Raw genomic sequence first — 11,925 nt, forward strand, 5'->3', positions numbered from 1 at the left:
ATAGCTCTTTCCGGCTGATTATCATTTAAAACATGAGCCTATGTTCCACGTTTTTTTGGTCTGCTTTCATTTTGGTTGATGCTACTCATGGAGGGACGCCATGAGATGGTAATAGACATTTGTCCACTGTGCATCTAATGATACCTCATATAAAGCAAAACCAAGGATGTCGGTTTCTGAAGCAACCAAAATTATTTTAAACTATGTTCTTCTTTTCTTTAAAACAAAATCTAGTATTTCATCTAATGTGAAATCCTTTCTCCAACTTTAGCTGGCACCAAATGCTTCAGAGGGATGCTGTAAGACATCCATAATGGACAATTATGTAATAGCCTATAGGCCAGAATATTTCTTCTTAACCCCAGGCATTCAGTAGTCTATCCCTTGAACATTTTTATTCTAGCTAGAGTAACTGTATATGTCCAGTTCCTTTTTGTATCCTGCTAAGTTCTCAGCCTCAATAATGTCAGGAGGTAGTGAATTCCACAAGTTGATTGATTATGTATTGTAAAAAAGGATTTATTTTTATTCCATTCTAAACAAAACGGATAACTCAGTGTGAAAGCTAGGTCTAACAATTATATATTTTTAAAACAAGTGGGAAGAGAATTAAGATATACTTTTAAAGTAAATAAAGCCTGCAAGATGCTCAACTACTAAGATAAACTTCATGATATTAAACATTTAGAGACCATATTTATTGGTCTTCAAATTTATCTTTTTTTCCCAATGGTTTGTCCTTGCTCTTATAACGTAAGAGAGGGTAAACAGGAGTGCTCCCATTGACTGTCTCTGTCTTCTATTATTTTGTATACCTATATTATATCAACTCTTTTACATCTCCACTGTAAATTAAGCTTAGAGAAATGTTTAGTCTCCCCTCATATTGAAGCCTTTCCGTACTTTTGATAATTTTTATTACCCTTCTTTGGACCTTGTGTACTTTTGCTATATCCTGTTTGCTGTATCCTACACTCACGGTAGTACTAATGGCACTATAATATTTGCAGTAGTATTGTCTGTCTTTTTCGTAATACTGCCTGATATCTTGTTTACATTTTTGACTGGTGTTGTGCATTATATAGTTCTTGTCTGTGAGCTGTCTGCAGTGACATCTAGGTCTGTTCCTGAGTGGTTACAGTTAATCTACAATCCATCAATGTGTATGAGTAGTTCAAATAAGCATTGTGATTTGCTTTCTGTTTAACTCTGTCTCAATTTCATAATGTTTTGATAATGATTGCTCCCTTAGCAGATCAGGCAGTAACTTAACTATCTGAGAAGAAGCATTTTTCATGCAAACAATTTAGGTTCATAATGTACTAGGAAGATTGCATTACTCTGACTGTCCTACGTGCATGGAAAATAAGTGATTGTTAAAACTTCCTATAACATTAGGTTTTTTATACAGTATTCTATAAATATTGAATAAACTCAAGTACTTAGAGTCCTGACCTGTACAGAGCTGACTCCTAGTGGTAACACAGGGTGGTGGCTTTGTCTCTTTTTCCCTTTTTTGTCCAGGTTTGTTTCTGACAACTGTCACCAAGTCTGTCTTTGTGCTTATGCTAAATTTTGTATGGAACAATAGTAATTTCCGAATCTTTTGTTTACCATAACATGTAAAGCAATTAAATTACAACTATCAAACCTTTTAAATGACCTATTAGAAGTGGGAGATTTCAGTTTTTAATGACTGAAGTTGATGTAGTTTGTTAGTAGAGCCAGATTCTGCTATCATTACTCATGCTGAGTAATGTGTAACTCTGGGTTTAATGGGATTACTCATTGAGTGTTAATTGTGAATAAATATGGCTGTTACTCTTCAGAAGTTATTAAAAATTTATATTTTAATTGACCTAGAAAAAGTGATCACTAAACAGGATAAAACAAATGGGAAATGTAATGTTTAAACAGGCACACAAACCGCACATTTGACATTATGTCTAGTTGAACAGACACCAAATCTATTAACGAGTGAAATAATCTTAACAGTTGGACATAGGTGTCTTTGATTGAAAATTGTTATATGCTTCAGATGCGTTCTATTATTTACTGAACGGTACAACCTCATAAGATCTGTCAGTTTGACAAAGAACTTGATTATGCATCACCCTTTGTTAACCTGAGTAGATTCCCCAAACACTTCAGCCGAAAATGCGCTGGTTTAGATTAAACATAAAACAGATTAATTAGCTAATGAAAGATAGATTTTAAGTGAGTAAGTGGTATTGGTTACAAAATAAAATAAAATATAAAATTGCAAGCTAATTCCTAAACTTTACCATGCTAATAATTCTAAAAGCAAAAGAATTTCTCACCCAGAACTTCACCGGCAGTTCTTGCTAACTAGAATGCGTTCTAGTTCGGACCAGCCCCTCCCATAGCCTCAAAGGAGTTTCTTTGTCTTCCTGATGTTCCTTGCATAAAGATGGTGGAGGAGATGCAGGTGAAGTGATGATATCACTGTCCCTTATTTATACTCTTCTTGCTTTCAGGCATAACCCTCCACCCAACTGGGGTGCTGTGAAATACGTAGTGTGTCTCAGGAGAATTGCAAATTTCTTGCTCACACCTTTTGTCTATGTGAGTCTTGAGCCCTCTCTGGGGATGACATGCAGGTCTTTTGATTAACCTTTCAGAAAAAAAGAAGGGCCTATAGTGTGTGGGCATTTCCCAGACTTACAACATGTTTCAGTAACGAGACATGTAGCAAAATGTCATCACTTGCTATACATTGATGCACACATTTAAACGGGACAATGAGTTTCAGCAAATCATGACTTTTCAAATGATCTCTCACATTGTACTTTGTACAAAATATCATAACCATATACAAGTGGTGAATATGGGAGTACAGGGCAGTGTTCCTTTTCATTTTTTAGGTCCATATGCGGAATGAATTTTGTTATGTGCACCAATATGGAGGTGAGGTGTGACAATTTTATTTCTCTTTATCTTTGAGCCAGCAGCAGTACAGGACTTCTCCCTTATGTCTCTAATCTCATATGAGCATGTATGCCAAAGTGTTTCCCTTCCATTCCCAAGGCAGTAATTTGGGAAGTGTCTGGCTAAGTCAGATGATTTAGGGTAATTAACGCACAACTTTCCTGCTGATTTACATTTTCCCTGATTAATTCTTCTCCTCCACCTATGAGCAGCATTTTCCATTTGGAGCTGGAATGCCACGCAAGCTATGTTGCCAAAGAATATTTGAGAGTATTTAAGTCTGTACCATTGCACTTTCCATCCTCTGTAAACATCTGACAGAATTTCCTTATTAAGATCTCCATATTGCCTAAAGATTGCCTGGGTTGCTACACTTCTCACACAGCATTCTTTTGCTCAGCGTTTCAGTTTTATCTTAAAAATTGACATCTGAAATCTAATTTCAGGTTTAATAGGCTCAGATCTGTCAAGTTTTATTCACTGTGACCCTGATCCTGTGAGCTGCTGAGCACTGCCTGGGAAAGGTAGTGATCACTACCCACAGCTCCTTCGACTTGAACTGAACGGGCTGAGGGCACTCAACACATTGCAGGAGACTTTTACACCAATTTTTTGGTAGTTTTTAAAACTTTAAAAAAAAAATTAAAATAAGTTGTAAAATCAAACTTTGAGTCTAATTTGCCAGTGTTAGTTTAAACAAAACTCATTTGTTGCAGCTCTAGGAATAGAGCAAAAACGATGTGTGGCTATTGGATAAATCGGTTAGAAAGGCTAATCCCATGTTCACATCTGGAATTTTAACAGAACAGTAATGTATCCTTGTGGTTTTATTTCATTTTGCGCTCAGATATACAGTTTCCTAAATCTTGTTCTACTGGCCAACTCACATCACTTTCACCATCCACATAAATGTGCACGTTTTGTATTGAACACAATGCAGAATTTTTTGATCATGGGAACAACTGAGAAACCTTCATGTTCATTTGTAATTAGGTTAGCCCCGGGTCTTAGTTGAGTGGTTGTCAGTTTTTCAAAGGCTTTTCAATTTTATCAATTCCACCTTTCTTGTAATTTACCTTTGTCACAACCGATACATACATTTCATGCAGTATGAAACGAATAGGAGACAAAATAATTAATATGAAAAAGATCAACTTAGGCAAAATTTTTATTAAATTAGGGCTGTCGATTAATCACAGTTAACTCACGTGATTAACTCAAAAAATTAATCGCAATTAATCGCAGTTTTAATTGCACTGTTAAATAATAGAACACCAATTGAAATTTATTAAATATTTTGGATGTTTGTCTACGTTTTCATATATATTGTATTCTGTGTAGTAATTGAAATCAAAGTGTATATTATTTTTCCTTATAAATATTTGCACTGTAAAAATGATAAAAGAAATAGTATCTTTCAATTCATCCCATACAAGTACTGTAGTGCACTCTCTTTGTCGTGAAAGTGCAACTTACAAATATAGATTTATTTATTTTTGTTACATCACTGCACTCAAAAACAAAACAATGTAAAACTTCAGAGCCTACAAGTCCGCTTAGTCCTACTTCTTGCTCAGTCAATTGCTAAGACAAACAAGTTTGTATACATTTAAGGGAGATAATGCTGCCCGCTTATTTACAATGTCACCTGAAAATGAGAATAGGTATTTGCATGGCACTTTTGTAGCCAGCATTACGGCTGCTATTCTGAAAGGTATTTATGCTAAACATTCATATGCCCCTTCATGCTTCAACCACTCTTCTAGAGGACATGCTTCCATGCTGATGACGCTCATTAAAAAAATAAGCGTTAATTAAATTTCTGACTGAACTCCTTGGGGCAGAATTGTATGTCCCCTGCTCAGTTTTACCCACTTTTTGCCATATATTTCCTGTTATAACAATCTCGGATGGTGACCCAGCATGTTGTTCATTTTAAGAACACTTTCACTGCAGATTTGGCAAAACACAAAGAAGGTACCAATGTGAGATTTCTAAAGATAGCTATGGCACTCGACCCAAGGTTTAAGAATCTGAAGCGCCTTCCAAAATCTGAGAGGGACGAGGTGTGGAGCTTGCTTTCCGAAATCTTAAAAGAGCAACACTCCGACGTGGAAACTACAGAACCTGAACCACCAAAAAAGAAAATCAGCCTTCTGCTGGTGGCATCTGACTCAGATAATGAAAATGAACATGCATCGGTCTGCACTACTTTGGATCGTTATCGAGCAGAACCGGTCATCAGCCTGGACACGTCCCCTGGAATATTGGTTGAAACGTGAAGGGACATATGAATCTTTAGCGCATCTGGCACTTAAATATCTTGCAACACTGGCTACAACAGTGCCACGAGAATGCCTGTTCTTGCTTTCGGGTGACATTGTAAACAAGAAGCGGGCAGCATTATCTCCTGCAAATATAAACAAATTTGTTTGTTTGAACGATTGGCTGAACAAGAAGTGGGACTGAGTGGACTTGAAGGCTCTAAAATTTTACCTTGTTTTATTTTTGAATGCAGAGGTTTTTTGTACATAATTCTACATTTGTAAGTTCAACTTTCATGATAAAGAGATTGCACTACAGTACTTGTATGAGGTGAATTGAAAAATATTATTTCTTTTGTTTTTTACAGTGCAAATACTTGTAATCAAAAATAAATATAAAGTGTGCACTGTAAACTTTGTATTGTGTTGTAAATAAATTCAATATATTTGAAAATGTAGAAAACATCCAAAAATATTTAAATAACTGGTATTCTATTATTGTTAAACAGTGCGATTAATTGCACGATTAATTTTTTTAATCTCTTGACAGCCCTATTAACGATACAAAATAGTGCTGTTTTCCAGTATGAACTGTATCTCCATTAATGGGCTTTGCTGGCAAAAGCTTTGCAGTGTAGGCTATCCCTCAGTGTCTCTCCTGCAGGGTCTCCCCCTTAGCAGTTGCTGATCACTCACCTCTCCCCATCCTCTCTAGGCAGGATTTTTTTAAACAGTTTATTGTCCTTTGATCTTAGGCCCCAGCCTTGGAAAAATATAAACTTGTTAACCTATGCAGAGGCAGGCAGTTAGGTGCATCCCAATCAAGAAGCGAATTGTTCTCTTAATGACCCTTGAAATATTTCCTCCCCCCATATTTTATCTTTAGTAATTGATTAGTTTTCTTCTTGTTCTTTCTAAAAGCCCCTTTTAAAATCAAATCCATGTAGTTAGAATAATATGAATCAAGTAAACTGAGATGCATCATATAAAAAAGAAAAATACTGATACCTCCACAACTTGCCTGCAGTATAACCCCTGCCATAGACCTATACTAATGATATCTTGTCATTCCATGAATTGGCTAAGAAATCACCAGCCTTTGTTTACTTCAATCATTTCCCTGTCAGAATCTGGAATGGACACTTGTGTTTTTTTCTTTGATTTCTTCAAATTTAACTGGAACAACTTGCCCCTTATGGTTGCATTCATTTTTTTTATTTACCTTTTTCATACTGTTTCTATATTGTTCCTTTAAAAAAATCCTCTATTGAGTTATATAGAGAGAGCATATAAAGCACAAATTAAATGTTGAATAGTGGCTCCACTAGCAACTTATATAATTAAGAACATAATAGCTATAACGATCATTCAGTTCTATGTATATAGGTAATATTTGGCTTTCTGTGTAGAATATCAGCATAGCAGTGTAGTAATTATTTCAGTAGTTTGTTGATTAGAAACTCTGCAAGTGCAGACACTATCGCTATCATTATTTGTACTTGGTTATATAATTGAAACAGCTATAAATAAAAAATAATTGTCTTGTGTCACAGCTAATATCTGAGGTAAACATAGTAATGCCTTGCTTTGTGGCGCTACTGGGATAGTCACTATCCTTCAGTGTAATGAAAACTAAAGCGATTACATAATATACTTACTCATACAATGTAAAAGGATGCCTTCATCAGATGATTCAGCTGGTGATCTTTCACCTTCTTTACTTCTGAATGGTTTGCTTGATAGTAACTGTGGGTTTTGGTTGTCCCCACAGATTAGAAGATACTTAATTCTTTGGGTTGTTTGTTTTTTATTTTTCTAACCTAGTGATGCACGTAGTCATCATCCAAGGATCTATCTATCTTTGTCAGCCTATTTTTGAGCAAGTTTAATAATCAATTCAAACAGTATAAAAATGCAAATAGTATCAATATAAGATAACATTGTGGAGCTGATTAAATTCATAGTGTGGAGGATTGACTTTGGACCTGATTTTTCAAACACATATATAATTTATGCATACGTCCCACTGAGTTATCTGTAGTTCAAAAGCTTGTCTCATTCACCAACAGAAGTTGGGTCCAATAAAAGATAGCACCTCACTCATCTTGTGTCTTATGCTTAAAGTAACGCACACATGATCATAAGATTGGAGCCTTTGTGTATTACGTTTAATATATACACAGTTACGGCACTGAATTTTTCACTAATGTGGTACGTATGTTCACTGCTTATGTACATTTAGTCTGAAAATTATAAAGCATGTTATTTAACATAATCAAACCTCTTTTTAAAAATGCAAAGCATTTCTTAAAATAAAAATGAGTGAGAAGATTATTTTATTTTCTACCTTTTCTGTTTTATGTTGAATGTTTGTTTTTTTATTTTAATTTTTAAATGACAAATAATAATTTAGGACACATAGTATGTTGATAGTGTTCAAAGTCAACAGTAAGAAAAAGGTTAATGAAAATTTCACTGAAACACTTTTGTTTGATAAGTCGCTGATCAAATAGATAATGGCTGGTAGAAAACTTTACACCTAAAGAAACACCTTAAACTCAAAATATTAATACTTAAACATTTACAATAGTTAGTTTCAGCAATTAAACCTTCTCTGAATGTGCCTGCCAATTTTTAGGATCAAAACATATTGTCTCATTTGTAAGAACTTTTTTTTCATTCCCTGTTGCTGCATGAAAGATCCACATGGTGAGAGACAACTGACTGTACGGGGAAACGGTGAAACTGACAATATACAAAAGCAGTGTCCAGTTCACAAACCTGAAAAATAGGGGCAATTATTGTCCAATGTAGTCTTTTAGTTACAATAATCATGGATGTTACTTGTAGCACTATTAGGTAAAGCACTTTCAGACAGACGTTTGACTTAAAATTATTTAATATATGTTCTTATACCGTGCTCATCAATATAGTACGAGCACCTTCCAGTCATGCATTAAACTAACATTGGCATGTGTTAATTGTGCTCTTATCTTCTCCCCAGGGGGAGAAGTATATGCAGTGAAGTGTCTTTTTTTGATAGGGCTTTATTTGTTTCGGGGTCTGTGTTTTGGACGGTATATTTTTCTTTTAATATGCATGGTGCTATGCTAGAGAAGACAAGGTTGAAGAAGTGTGTCTTGCACTTGGATGTGATGAGGTTTGTGATGGAGCATGTTCATGTCAGAACGAAAGATGTTTGGTAACATAATTTTTGTGACTTTTTATTGCTAATTGTCTATTTCACAGGGTTGGATTCTGTGGCAGGAAGGTAGTGGTGGGAGGTTTGGACTAGCAAAACAATCTTCAGTACAAGGGATTTACAGCTCTTACAGCTACTACACCTACTCGCTCATAGATTAACTTGCTCCTTTACACACCTCACCACATTCACGTGCAAGACACACTTCTTCAACCTTGTCTTCTCTAACATAGGAAAATGCATATTATAAAAAATAACCCCCCTCAAATCCCCCCAAAAAACAAACACACAACCCTATCAAAACAAGACACTTCACTGCACACACTTCTCCCCCTGGGGAGAGGATAAGAGCACAATTAACATATGCCAGATATTAGTTTAATAGATAACTGGAAGGTGCTCGTACTATGTTGATGAGTATGGTATAAGAACGTATACAGAATAGAATACAAGTGACTTTCAAGGAAAATACCATATATATCTGAAGATGGCAGTTCTCTCTGTGATAGGGTATAATGTTTTAGCTGTAGCTTGTGCTGCTGAAGAAAGAATCTGACACGGAATGATCCTTATGTTGGATGCTTGTCAAATAAAGATGGCTTTATTAGAAAACCAGGTTAATTTTAATAACATAAATCTGAGATGTAAAATGGTATTTATTGCCTAGGGAGTGATGTTTAATGAAAATGCTGCGTAATGAATACAATTGAAAGTTTCAGTTAACTCACCTGAATCTTTTTGCTTTACTAATGTGTGATTGACTTGATACTTCCAATTGTAACAGGTGGGTCTATCTCACAGGTGCTCAAACACTACGTGATGAGGGAATATAAACGCCTTGGTTGATGGGCAGATGGATGTTATCTTACTCAGAATTCTCTCCTAAATTTTGTATCACGTAATCCATACTGTATGTAATAATTTTCTAAACTGTGTTTTACAAACAACAGCTGTGGAATTGAATAAAAATGCAGCAGAAGTAGTAGTTCACTAGTGAAACACATTTTAAGAGGGTACTGTATCCAATTCCCTAAAGTGAGAAGAAAATCAGATGCATTTGTTAGCAGGATTATTCTGTTCAAAGCAGTGGTCGTGAAATGGTTTTTGGTTTTGTTTTTCTAGAGTCAAGATAAGCAGGTCTATAAGGAGCTAAATGTTTTCTCCTGGCAATGATACAAGAGGTGATGCTGCCATTGCCTGCTCAGATTTAAATATAGTTTTTGTATCTTGATATTGATGGTGTATTTGTACTACAATGTGACTAAAATAAGGAGAGGTACCAGTGAAGAGTGAAAATCTATAAGAGGCCAGCCCTGGGGTGTGTCTTTCAAGGGGGACCAGGACCCAAGCACTCGTCTAAATCTGTGGGTGAGAGGGAAGAAGAGCAGAGTTACCAGGACAAATCCATTCCTTGGAAGTAGTAGAGAATTCCCTGGCTGGTGCCAGGACTGCGTGGCAGCTTAGAGACTTAGGTGGAGTCTCCCTGCCCCCAGTACTTTTAGAACACTTGTGTGCCAGTGGTGTTATCAGACTGCATTGGACTATTTGATTCTGGATATTGTTTTCTGTCTGCCCATTTTTTTTTCTCCAGCTTACTCCTGCCTCTCTCCATTATCGCAAGCCGCAGGTCTTTTACTGCAGTATAGACTTTCCCTATGTTTTTTTTAACGTGGCTTGGCTAAACATAAAGGTATATACCTAGGAACAAAGAATGTAGGCCGTCCTTAGAGGATGGAAGACACTATCCTGGGGAGCTGAGACTCTGAAAAAGATTTAGGGGTAATTTTGGATAATGAGCTGAACAGGATCTCCCATTGTGACACTATGGTCAAAGGGATAATGCAATCCTTGGATGCCAAAACAAGGAAATTTCAAGTAGCAGTAAAGAGGTTATTTTACCTCTGTATTTGACACTGGTGGGACCACTGCTGGAATACTGTGTACAGTTCTGGTGTCCACAATTCAAGAAGAATATTGATAAACTAGAGAGAGTTCAGAGAAGAGCCACGAGAATGATTAAAGGATTAGAAAACATGCCTCATAGCGATAGACTCGAGGAGCTCAATCTATTTAGCTTAACAGAAAGAAGGTTAAGGTGTGACTTCATCACAGTTTATAAGTATCTAAATGAGGAACAAATATTTGATAATGGGCTATTCAGTCTAGTAGAGAAAGGTATAAGACGATGCAATGGCTGGAAGTTGAATCTAGAAAAATTCAGACAAAGTAAGGCGTACATTAAGAGTAATTAACGATTGGAACAACTTACCAAGTTCATGGTGGGTATAAATCAAGATTGGATTTTTTTTCTAAAAGATCTGCTCTAGGAATTACTTTGGGGAAGTTCTGTGGACTGTTTTTTACAGCAGGTCAGACTAGAATCTATGAAAATGACATTAATAATTTAATGTTATTTAGTAAGTTATTTTTAGTACACCTGATGCTTTTCTAAAGAGAAATAGGGAAGAAGTATTTCTAACTTTTGTGCAGAGCTTGAAAATATATTATGTAATCTAACTCCAAAAACCTTCACAGTAAACCAATTATTCCTGTAATTGAAAAAGCAGAATATATTGTTTTATCAGACATATCCTGAGGCCATGTCTACAGCTGGAAAATGTGTTAGCTAGGACATTTTAACTAATTTGATGTTAAATACAGCTTAGTTTCTGGTGTTGACAGAAGCAACACGTTATCTAGTAGCGGTTAACAGTAGGAATCCCACTTAGGGTAAAATCATATGTAACATCATGTTAATTAAAATGTGTTAGCTAATACATTTTTAAACACAATGCAGTTTCTCAGTATAGACAAGAACTAATGGTTATAAATGTGTAAAAGATACAGTACGTTATACAGTTTTGTCATTAAAGGGACGTAATTCCTCTCACACTTGTCTGTCAGATCTGTTTTAGAATTAGTGTCTTAGGCCGTGTTTACGCTACTGCCGCTGCAGCAACACAGCTAAAATGATGTAACTGTGCTGCTGTAGTGCCATAGTGTAGACTCTTTTTTGTTACATTGATGGAAGAGGATTTTCCATCAATGTCGGTAATCTGCTCCTCTGAGAGGCAATAGCTAGCTTAACAGAAGAATCCTTCAGTTGACCTAGCTGCGTGTACACTGGGGGTTAGGTCGACCTAAGCATGGTGCTCAGGGCATGGAATTTTTTACAGCCCTGCACGATGTAGCTAGGCTGACATATGTTTTAAGTGTGTAAAACCTAAAACCTAGGCCTTAGAGTGTAAAATCCTTGAGGCGGGGTACATACCTTGTTCAGTTTTATAAAGTGCTATGAACATTTGCAGTGTTCTATACATGATTAGTAAAGGTATCTGTCTGGTAAGTATTGCTGCAAACATGAAATTTTTAGTAAATTAGACCCATGCTAATCCATATACCTCCGGTACAAACAAATTTGGAAGCTTCTCGTTCTCACTTCTCAGCAAAGATTTAGTAAGAGGTGGCGCCCAACGTGGGGCTTGGAGCCCCTGCCCCTGTGAGAAGGGG

The 11,925-nt window shown here is 36.1% G+C and overlaps 1 protein-coding gene across 4 annotated transcripts in view; it reads left to right on the forward strand.

Annotated features, from left to right (window-relative positions):
• Nucleotides 1-11,925, forward strand: part of HIVEP1 (human immunodeficiency virus type I enhancer binding protein 1) — a 169,786-nt gene that overhangs the window by 78,727 nt on the left and 79,134 nt on the right. The window lies entirely within an intron of this gene.

This window comes from Terrapene carolina, unplaced genomic scaffold, assembly GCF_002925995.2.
Source record: "Terrapene carolina triunguis isolate 2854851 unplaced genomic scaffold, T_m_triunguis-2.0 Scaffold58, whole genome shotgun sequence".
NCBI lineage: Eukaryota > Metazoa > Chordata > Testudines > Emydidae > Terrapene > Terrapene triunguis.